This window comes from Osmia lignaria, chromosome 2 (assembly GCF_051020975.1).
Source record: "Osmia lignaria lignaria isolate PbOS001 chromosome 2, iyOsmLign1, whole genome shotgun sequence".
Taxonomy (NCBI): Eukaryota; Metazoa; Arthropoda; class Insecta; order Hymenoptera; family Megachilidae; genus Osmia; species Osmia lignaria.
The window spans coordinates 8,053,738-8,066,285 of NC_135033.1; positions in this window are offsets into that span (position 1 = coordinate 8,053,738).

Here is a 12,548-nt window from a genome sequence, read left to right on the forward strand (position 1 = left end):
GAGGGTGTCTTGTGACTCTTGTTTTATAGCTACGAAATTAAATCGTTCGGGTTGAATTAACCTGGATGGAAATGAAAATTCGTCTTCCGTTTTAGTTGAATATTTTAATTGTTATTCGCATCTCTACACGTTCATTTGATCAAACACACTTGTAAAAAGATTAAATCGACACTTTTGTTATCGCAGAACGAAAAAATGAGAACAGTCATAACGTTGTAATATTAAACCCTGATACGCGAAGTTTAATCAACCACTGAATCAACGGATCGAAACTGTTTAGTATGCGAAACCGTGTTTACAGAACAGTCAGCAAGATCGCGCGTCAGATACTGAACGTTATTCATAAGCAATTGAATGGATCCGATGATGTTGATTCGATTACCCGCAATTGTTCTTTACAACTGGTTAAATGAAATCAAATACTCTGTCAGTTCATATAATGAACGTTAAATTTTAATTTGATTCTTATCAGGTGTTAACTTGGATTAACCTTATCGTCAATTGTATGGAAACAGAATTAATGAATTTACAGAGTAATTAAGAGACATTAATTTTTGCAACGACCGTGTATGTACGAGGAAATAAAATCGCTTGATACGTTTCTAGTGTTCAAAGAATTAAGTTCGTTGAAAGTATACTCTATTGAGAACGGATCAACCGATAATTTAGCGAAGAACAGGAAACTTTTGTAATTGTTCTATCGATTTTCTTCGAGGACTCCGCTCACCCTACTCAAGAATGGCCCCGGAAATAAATGTTCCCGCGGCAGATAGACGATCGAGCGCACGCAGCTTCCCGAAATTAAACGGTTAGGCGTGCCGGAGTGCTTCTCTTCGTTCCCATTTAAGGGAGCAACAATAGGCCGTGCTCGAGGAGCATTTTCTCTTTTTTTTTTTTCGAAATAATTATACGGCTTCTGAAGTAGGCGAGACAACCGGAAAGGGGAAGTATGGATTGTTATCCTTGACGGTGTAATTTCAACAGGGTACCAGGGAATGACGGTCGTTTTATGAAGGCAAAGGTTCGGAATTGCCGCCACTGCGAATGAAATTTCGAAAAAGAGATCTTCCCGGCTAATTTGCATGAGGGGATGTTTAATTGTTGTATAAGGGGTTGGAATAAAGAAGGTGCGAAATGGTTATGAAGCACCACTCTATATCCAAGAAAGTTCTGCTGTCTAAACATTTTCTCTATTTATTCTCTCAAAATCGTTCCGTTCCGATGAAAGTTCTCTTTCGAGATTTAACAGTGACGTGATTTGCAATGCAATCGCCGTAGTTTTGTTGATGGAACGGCGCCCGAAAGGCATCCCCTTGCTGCAACAGTTAAGTAGGTCGATGGCTGATAAATTTGATGTTGGTCTCCATACGGAAGCCCGCCCCAAAATTCCGCCTGTTATCTGGTCCTTTATCTCTCAGATAATCTCGCCAGGGCATAAATCGCGCGGTCCATTCTCGGCTAATGGCCTAGCAGAATGCTCCCCGGGCAAACAAATTAAACAGCGTTTCGCGTGCACCCTGTTTTCCTTTCGCCTTCCAACCCCGTCTTTCTTATTATTCGTCATCGTACGATATGACGCATCCGGTTACCAGCGATGAAACGAGCCGCGAACTGATCGAACCTGTCACTAGTATAATGGGACTTTTCTGTTGCAGTTTTCTCGGGTTACTTTTAACCCTCCAACTTTTCGAGCCGATTCGTCGTACGGCCGAGCGCAATGTGCGTTCAACGACCGGTATCGAAACGATTGTATCAGGAAAACGCGGTGCAATACCCTCTGGAAATATTGACCTCCTTAACCCTTTCGCTGCAGATGGCGTATATGTATAGACGATAGGGGTGTGTGGTTTACTATTACAAGAACGTTCAGATTTAATGATAATCGTATGGCTTTTAATTTCACGTGACCACCAGTTTTCTTTTCTTTTTTTTTTTTCAATTAAAAGTCGACATAGGGAAAAACGATAAATTTCTTCGTTTTATGAGACATTAAGTAGTCGACTACTTTGTCCACTAAACCACAGGTTTGCTACTATAAGAAACAGACGTAGGTTCGAAAAGAGTTGCTTGCGTTTCGCTATATTTCCCGTCTGATAAACGAGTTTGACCCCGTCGATAAATTTCACCCGGTTCCAGGTGTGCTCGAACACCGTCGCGACTTGTCGCAGCAATTCGCGAACGAAACGTACGAGGGCAAGTTTCACCTCCATCGAGTAACCGTCTTATGTTTTCTCGAGGAAACAGGTGGAAAAACACTTTTCTCCCGTCGCGTTCAAACGTATGATCCTCACCCGCGTTACGTTATATCAAATAAAGAGTGATTTATGCTACTTGTTTAAACATAAAGTGTTTTGGAAGGCAGAAACGGCACGTAAAAGAATGACTATCGTGAAAAATACAAAGTTACGAATTTAAAAACTACTGCTGTAGATTTGTACAGTAAGATATGAAAATTGTTCGTCTCAAAATATGAATCACAAAGGGTGTTTACGAATTAATGACCCGTTCTTTCATCCGATATAAAGGCACTCGAATTCATACGATATGACAATGGTATGTTTTCGTCCTCGGGCAGGCTCGCTATTTGAAGCCGACGATCCGCGAAATTTTGCCAGGCTAATCGTCTGGATAGCGAGTTGCCTCTCGCTTTGATACCGAATCGTTGCCGCATGGAATGTCGGATCCCTCGACGATTTCACCCTAAAAGTAGGCTTCGACAGGAAAGGAGGTCGACCGCGAGCTCTTCGAGATATTATCGAGACCACCCCTTCCGAATATCTCGTGTCACATACGTTTCACCTCGAATCTATTGCTCGATGCATAAATGAGGAGCAAACTCTGATATTATGGACCCTTATGCTGTGATCTTACAATATTTGTTATCTTAAAGTCTATATAAATACCTAAATTTAATCTTCCCATTTGCATACAAAGTATTTTTATACAAGCCATTATATCAACCCCTTCATCGTCCCTCCTTAGCAAGATCCACTTCAGCAGGTCAAACTAACTGGAAATTAGATCAAAATCTCCTCCATTAAATCCCTCTTACATCATCCCCCGACGTCGGGAAGAAAAATCAATAGAAGTTGGCACCAGCGATTCCTTTGCCGCGAAATCCTTTGACCTCGTTTTCGCCACGAGCAAAGACAGGATTTTCCCACCGCCACGAAGTCTCGGTGGAGATCCGACTTGAAACGACTCGGTAGCTGGATCCTGGAAAAGTGCAATTACACGGGACACGGTGGGCTCGGTGTCGTAAATTCCTTGGCCAAACACCTGTTTGATCGATGAGCGGCGGGGACAGAGGTGAGGTAAGGTAAACGAGAGCGGTTCGATCAACTCCTTGCTCGATAAGGTGTACAAAGTTAGCTCAGGATCAGCTGGCTTAACCTTCCATTAGCGGGCTCGAGCTCGACAAGCCGCGCACGTTGAACCACGGATTAAACTGTGCTACCCTTCACGCCACCCTCTCTTACCCCCTTTCCTGTCTCTCTGTACTTGTATCGAGTGCACGTGTTCCAGACGTCCCGCCACCAAACTACGCCGACCACCATGACTAATTTAGATACGGTATTTTCTTGCTAAACTCTCGCCATCAGACTCCTTCATAACAGGGTTTTATGCAAAACAAGAACCAAACAAGCCGATTTTCACGACGATAGCCAAGATGTTGACTCGAGTTACATCGGATCCTATTTATCTGGATTTCCTACCAAATTTTCTTTCTTTCGGTACTGCAATCTCTTTTATTTTTAAAGGATACACACGCGATCCGAGGAACAAGGACGATCGTAATACCGTATTCGTTCCGCTAAGGTGGATACCAGCTACCGGCAGAAGTGGAATTTTACAGGAAATCCGATTCTGTCTCCGTTTTATGATACCTTCTTCGTGACAAGGCGGACAGATGTTGTGCTTTCGTCCGATTTCTCCGCTCAGGGATGCTGCCCGGAAGGATAAATGTGATGCCGCAATGTTTGAATCGGGTTTAAAGAGAAACCTCTTGCTTTTAAATCGTAGCGTTTCGAACAATGGCTGGAGCTTAGAATATAGGGAGAGAAATGGGATTTTTGTTTAAAATTTCGTGGAAATGTGAGATCTGATATTGTATAAAATTATCTCTACGATAATTTATGAAAATTGCATAAAAATCTGTGTAATTTGTATCTTGATTCGGAAGAAGATAACGGAATAAAATATCAAGAGAAACACAGCGAATTACGTTTCCGAGTAAAAGAACATCGACGAGCTGGTTTCGGGGTACCGTGAAACATGCAAAATCAGCGAAAATACTTAACAAATGCAACGAGCTAAGCTGAAACAGCGGGAATCTCAAAAGAAATAACAAATCAAACGGATGCAAATCACGAGGCAGCTTCGCTTCAGATTACAAGCGATGGGTAGCTGCAACGGATTACAGGAGCTAGCTAACTCTCCTAGAAAATAATTCTTGCTCGTTAATATGCGTCTCGAGGATCTGCTTCGTGTAATTCCGGCGTCTAGACTCTTCCTCGAGAATCCGTCTTTCGCCGGAATTATTCAACGATCCGGCCTTTCCGGGGTCAGAGCAAGGAAAAAAGAAAAGAGTCTGCCGAAAGTTGGACACGCTGAATGGCTTGATTAAAATGAAATTAGGCGACCTGTCCTCCTGAATCGATTCGCAGATAGAGGCAGACCAATTACCTAATTATCCCTACCGTGCCGCCCCTTCCGTTCACGCTTCCTTTGCGGCCTGATCTAATTATTGTTCCACAAACCACCCCCTATAGAGTGGAACAACTCTTGCAGCCCTTGCTGCCGCTGTCGTCTTTGTGCCATGTTCCCCTCTTCGTAAAAACAAACGTTCGTCAACGAATGTCGGCCATGGCTATGTTTCTGCCTTGAATCCTACCCGTGTTATTCAGAAACGTGTGCATACACCGTTTATTAAATAGCTGAGCAAACTTTAGTAACGTGTTGTATTTCCTAATTGAATCGTATAATTGATTCTTCAACTACTTACAATTTTACTCGGAATAAGTTTTCATATTCGAGACGCGTTTATTTCGAAGTCCAATTACCGGCACGACTGCACAGTATCGTTTCTGCAAACTAAATAATAGAATGTAAAGCACGCTACTTCGAGGAACGAGCAATTAACCCTTTTCCAACTAAGGGTGACTGTAACTCGATGCGAAGTGTTCATGTTTCGAAGCAGCAATCATATATCAGAGAAACTTGTGGATTATAATTAAGCAAAAGTACCTACGATACCTTAGCTTCCCACCATTCGAATCGATTCTCCAAGAAAGGAATTAACAAAGCAAGCTGTCGACCATGAGGTGTCGATCCTCTTTCGAAGTAAATCCCTAGGGAGGCTTTGAGCATCCTTCGAAGGGAGCAAAAAAGAATCAATATCGGTGTTTCATTATCGACGACGCTAAGTGCTGAAAATTAACCGATCTTCGTTAACTTACTCCTACGAGTTCCCTTGAATTGCAGTTACGTCTGATTTCCCAGTGATATAGGTCAACGAATGCTGCGGCTGACCCGATGCCGTTCAATTTCGACAGTAAATTATAAATGAATCATAATTACTGTAGCCTCTGGATACTTCTGCATTCATAACATAACGACATATGTAAATGATATGCAAAGCATGTGCCACGTATGGGGGAACAGAATAGAATGGACAAAATATGCAAAACGAGGAAAATGTACGATGCGCGGTATATTTTTGTTCAAGTCGAGAGAGATGATATTTCATGCAAATATACGTATCTGCATACATATAAGCGATTATAGATACATCGACAATTGCATTTAGCACATCTTCATTTATTGTCTTCGCAAATTTTTCAAATCACTTTTTGTTTTTACTTTATCTATTCAACCCCTTGTTTTAAATTGTTGTTAACGTAATAAGACAGATTGCTTCCGAGCAGAGAATAATTCACGGTTTTCAGTCGACGTGTACAGGGCTGGTTTCGATCCTTTCGGTTTGATTCCAGCCACGTACGGGTAATTTATGCCCTCGCGAGCTTCAATATTGACTCTCGCGAGCGAACTGGAGGTCCACGCGAATAGAGAACCGTTTTCCTCCTGTCGGCTATGAAATTAAAGAGGAAAACGAAGGTCACGTGCACGATCTGACCACTTGCTTTTCCTAGTCTACTCAATACTAATACTCGTATACGTGTGTACGTGAACTCGCGTCGGTTTTGCGGCTGATTTTATGGCTGTCCCGACGAACTTTACGAGCTGACCCCTGATCCTAAAACATACCGAATTACACCGCGGCCACGGCTCGTGTTCGTTGCTTCCCTCGTCGGGTACAGACTGGTCCCTGGAAAGAGAGGAAAATTGAGAGCGGCTATCGATCCCCTTGGTTCCTTTGGACGGCTACCAACAAAGAGCAGCACCGCTTCAAACGTACCAACGACACTACGCCACGGGAATCTTAACGATTTTCATTCGCTTCAACCTGCTGCCAACTCCTCCCAATTCAACGCTATTTTGTTTTCCTTCCTTTTCTTTCTTTCGTTACTCGTCGATACGATTTGAAAAAGTTTTTCGTGAAAATTTTCTTCTCCAAATCCAAGATGCTATAAATTGGTGAAATATTTCTCCATCCTAATAATAGTAATAATTTTTACTTTACGATTTACATGTTACGATAAATTAAAGGATTGCGTGCAGGATGGTGACAGTATTCCGTGAAATATTTAGGTGTTACAATGGAATTGGGATAATTTATAGATTCTATAAATCCTCTCTCTTGCTACTACAAAAATAATATCTAATATGATAAATTTCTATGATTAATTTTTCCATGCGTGAAAACTTTTCGTACTTGAAAAAATTTGCAATTTCGAAACAATTTAAACGACACCCATGCACCCGGAAGTTCCATTTTTTTCCCCGCTGAAAGAAGTTAATCGTCTCGCTGGAAGAACCGGCAAGTACATCGAACGTAGCTCCACGGGGTACCGATAATTTCTCGAAGGAGTTGGGGCAATGCAGCGGGGGATTAGACGTCGAAGAGGATCAACGGGGATAGGGTGTATCCTGAAACGAATCGGGCTCGAATTAGGCTACCGTCGCGTGAATTGATTTTGAATGAGGCCAGAGATATCCAACGTAATCCGGCGACAGCTTACTTACAGACGTAGACAGATATGTAGGAGCAACAATCTAATTACCAACAGACATATTTCATGCCGGACACGTTTCTCATAAGGGAGGGACTGCTCGGCAAGTCTGCTGATTACGGGACACCAGTCGCGAGAACGTCAAGTATTACTGGGGTCCTGGAAGTTTCGACACTTCGCGATTCAATTATTTATTGTTATCCGCAGTAACGCAAGATTGAAATATAGAAAATTATTTGGAAATATTAGATAGCTCAAAAGAGGATAGAATGTATCATCTGATATTATATTTTTCAATTTATCCATCGACTTGGCGACCAGCTAGGAAATTCTTCCGGATTACGATGGAATCTCGAACTTCCGCTTTTTCCATGGTCGACAGATTTGTATTATCAGGAAATAAGGGAACAGTTCTCGCGGGTTGGTCACGGTTCATCAGGAAGTTAGAAATAACGTTATACCTCCAGAGGATTTAGCGGGAGAGATCAAGAAAGTTTGATCGAATTTCTCGCGGGGAAACTATGGAACGAGTTTCCAGCGCGATCGTTCTCTACGAAAAGCATAACTGTTCTAGGTCAGTTGTTTGGCTATGGGACAACCACGGGCGACCACCTGATAGAACGGAACCGAAATCTATCCCGATATCGGATAAAAGATGCTTTGACCGGGCCAACACAAGGTATTGATCCTTTTTACCGGAACGTCGAACGGTATGGTCGCGTTCTCGCGAAGAAATCTTTTGAGAAAAAGTACTGGAAGAAAAGAGACGGTTGATTTTGCTCAGGATTGATTTTTTAATTTATTCAAAAAATATTTTCCATCGTTATCATTTTCTAATTGCCACGCAATATTCCCACCTCGTTCAAAGAACCATCGGATATCTCGAGAATCGGCGCGTCGTATTAAAATCAGCAATAGAGAGAAAAAAGAAGGGCCGATAAGTGCCTTTGACGGGCAAATGGAATCTCCGATAAACGAATACGTGCAAGTGCCGGCTTAAAGTCTAATCCTCGAGCGAAGGCACGGACCTGGGCAAAATTCAATCGTTCCATCCCGCTCATTGCGCTCGCCAGCAAACGTTCGTACGTGCGGCTGCTCTTGTACGAGCAGGCTCTCAAGGGAAGAGGATGGTTCGTGCGAGTCGTCCCGCTGAAAAAGGCCACCCTCTCGATACACAAGATCAGGGAAAATCCGTACGTGCGGCGCCTTCCGCAATCTGCATTACATATCTCTGCCAGGAATCAATAAACCGAGACACGATGCTCGACGTTGCAATGAAATAAATGGGAAAAAAGGGGGAGCTGGAAAAATGAAAACGATGATACGCTAGAGAACCAACCAGGCTAATCAATGTAAACGAGATACATGTTTCATTTTTTATTTCCAATACGAGTCTAAAGAAATAAAAAAAAAAAAGGAATAAAAATGTAGTGTCTAAATATTCATTTGTATAAGCTACTTTATTTTGTATATGGAGAGAATTAATCAAGTTACGAGTAAGGAAACATATATCGCACCAGTGTGATGGAGAGTTGGAAAATACCGAAGATAGTTCGGTTGAACGCGAAGCCGAAAACGAGCCACGGCTAATTCGCGGTACGCGTGCTGGGATATTGAATTAATAACGCGTATCGGCTCGAACGTTTCGGCGCGGCGCGTCGTTAAAAGCGGCGCTGAACAGAGCCGGTCTCCGGCAGGGTGGCGGGATCGCAAGCGATGAAACTTTCATTTGCGATTAACGTCGCCACCGAATTCGCCCAGGGTTCGCCATTATACATCAGCCGCGTTGCAGGTGCTCGTCGTACGCGACGGCACGTAAAACGTCGCGTGTTATCGAGTTAAGCTAGACATTCTCCCCCTCGGTGTTAGAGGTGTGCTCATCTCTTTGCTCGTTACCTCTACGACGGAGAAGAGAGCTGCTTGTAAGTAGCTTTGCAGCGACGCGACTCGAGCGTAGATCAAAGATCCCAGCTGCGAGCAACCTTACAAACGCCTTTAATGATTAAAACAGTCCGCTACCCGTGTTCGTTGGAAGCTGAAGAGAAGGCCGGTCGGTGTAGGCCTTCTTCGGTTATCCAAGGAGAGGGAAACAGGGTGGCTGGCTCGCCTCCTGCGACCTCCTCCTCGAGTCCGGCACCCTCCCGATACGGGAGATCAGAGGAAGCCCAACCGTGCGGCATCGTCCGTAATCTGTATCGCGTCTTTCTCATTCCGACCAGCATCGGCCTCTTCGTCTTTCCAAAATCGATTTCGGTCGGTACGGCACGGGACCGCGCCCACCTCGACATACCGAGAGTTCGACTGGAACAGAGAGGGGCAGGGAGGGACAAAACGAGGGAAACAGAGAGAGAGAGAGGAGGCAGGGAACAGGGAACGCGTAGAGAGGGAGCACCGAGAGGGTGAGTTAGCCTCATTTAACCGAGAAGACCCCTTGCTACCTCGTGCGTACGCGATACCACCACCCACACATCCACCCTACTCCTTCGCCTTTTCCCGCTTACTCTTCCTTCATCCTTGCGGACCAAGCTGCCAGCTCCTCGCGCGGCAAACCTAGCATCGATATAGGGGACCTACTTACCACCCGAAAGATCACTCGCGAACTTAAGGGTTGAAATTCTTGCCTTTCAGTTGGAATATTCAAGGATATCCTGGTATTATCTTACGTGGTTTTAGGTAGCCACTTTGTCTTTCTAATTAGACTAATGTTAATCACTTCAATTTTTAAATATGCGACAAAGAAGCGTTGGATATCCCTTCCGCAACTTGTCGTTTTTGCGGGAAGCGAGAAATTGTATTTTTCATTTAAGCCAATTTCATTTGAAACGGAAGTTGGTAAAGCAACGAGAAGGACGTTTTACAAGGTTGTCGAGTCTTTTCTAATTTTTTTTAATTAAACTTGGTAACGAACCGGCGAATGTCTCCTTTCCGAGGTAGACATATTTCGAAGTTGAAGCACGTTTAATTAAGGGATCCTTGTTTGACATGATCTATAGGATTAATTTTTTAAAACGACCCCGAAACTTCTTATAATTTACTACGTTTTTAATTGAGAATCAGACGTTTCCTTTGCTTCCGCCCGCTGAAAATGCGAGAACCAAGGCAAGCTGTTGCAAACAGATTTCCATATGAAAGCTTATGAAAGTTTTCGGGGAATGAAATCTCATTTCATAAACAGTTAAAAATGAAATGTGCATTTAACGTGCTGATTACTTGCTCATGTTTGAATAAAAACTTCAAATATCAAGAGGGGAAAAAAATGAATATCATTTAAAAACCTAGGTAAAACTTGTCAGAAACTTACGCAAAGATCTGAAAGATCTTCTTAATTCCTGGAACAAAATCTTCTCTGCGACTAATTACTTCTCTTAAACAGCTGTGTAAAAAGAACAGCAAATTTTAATGAGTACCGATAAGAACGATCAGGGAACTGGGAAAGATTAAACGATACAGGAGTTCTACGATTCCGTAGCTAGGTGATCTATCGATCGTCGAAACACGTGCTCGCGAGGAATTCCGGAACGACGGGTGTCCAGGATTCCGCGAAGGGTGGTTTGCGACGAAACGGAGTAAAAAAAGCCGTGGAAAACGCTCGATTTCACAGTCATTGGGTCGGGAAAATGCGAGCACGGTTCAGTCATGTGCGTTCGAACGTGCACGTGGCAGAGGCAGAGCCAGAGAAGTGTGCATCGTCGTCGAATGCGGATGCACTCGGCGAATTCCGAGCCGTGGTTTTCTCTGCACACAAACCTGGTCACCTACGTTTGCCGTAACTGCCGCTCTTCTTTTAAACTTCGCTACTTACCGAAAGTCTCTTCGAGCATGATTTTTAAACAGACACTTTGAGGCGAGAATTCGCAACACCTGTTCCACCCCCTGTTCTACTTTACGAATTTTTAACTCGCTCCCTTCCTTTCAAAGAAATCTCGTACTTTTTTTATTCAACATTTATTCTTCTGGAATATTTTATAAAATATAAGAATAACTTTAATTTGTTACTGGTAAATTGAGATGCGTATGATCATCACTTAACAGACACCAGAGTGGAAGGGTTAATATTTGGTGTACGATAAAATCACAGTCTAGAGTGAATTAAATTGAATACCGTAGAATCTGCAATGCAGATTCATTAAAGGAGCGAAAACGCACCTCTACACGTGTACCTATGCTTTACTGTCAACTATTAAGGATGCATACTACACGTGTCTCTCCCGTGTATCGTTCAATCAACAACCGTGTTCAGTGTGACAGGTGCATCAAATTGGATTGCATACAATTAACTGTAGTAGAATGTCGAAGGATCGTGAGATGCAGGGTGATGTTTAACAAAATTATAATTAAATTATACGTCCGGATGTAACTGTCTAGAAATGTTACTTAATAATTAATACTTTCCTATGTCATCATTATTATTAATCCTTCGTTAGTAAAAGAGTCGACGAGCTAGACACGTAGTTATCACGAATTAATCAATCGATGAGTTGCAATTGTTTTCTCACGTGGAAGCGAAAGGTATCGGAGATGGAAATACACCGGGGACCGGTTAGTAATTCATCGTGGGCCAATATCGGCTCGATTTCGATAAATAATGAAACGCGAAAGGTAAGATTCCTCTTTGTGACCGTGTTTTTTTGCTTCGGTTTCGTCGACAGGACAAATATTTACCGAAACTGTCGCCGATCCTTTATTAATAGAGACGAAGGAAACGGAGACACTGGGGTAGAAATGAGAAGTACAGGAGACGGCAAAGGATGTCTGTGAAATATAAAAGCACAAGATGCGGAGCGCGAAACGCTGAGAAGAAAAGAAATACGATTTCTCAGGCTGCCTCGTGGATGCGTTCCACAGCCATTGGAATCCTGTACACGAACTCGAAGGCGAAGGAACATCGGGGAATTTAAAGTGCGCCGCCCTCCTGTTCGGGGTTATATTTTCGAGCTCGCTGAGGATCGTAACCGATTTCGCGATACACACGCTCTGGGAGCTTTCCTTCTAAAATATAGCTCGCTATCGAATCCCTTGGAACGTCTTGTACCGAATATCTCTCCAGAGGAACGATTAGAATATTGATTCTCCGGGTTATATCGAATGAACAGTTGTAAAATTAATTAAAATTAGATATATTTTACTCGCTAATACCTTGAGTGTCACTTGAATGCCGAAAATTATCGATCTCTGTCAATGCGAATAATATATCACCGCGGAAGGAAGTCATTTCCATGAAAGGGCAATATCCGTTCGAGAATCAGACATCTATGAATTTCCAAACGTTCTTGCTGAACTTAGTTACAAATGGAGAACGTGTTTCATTCAAGAAGAAATTTTTATCCACCATATTTCTCCATTAATACTGTTTCATAAATTAGAAAGCTCGAAAACGGTATTATCAGCTTGTCTGAAAGACGTCGACATGCTCTC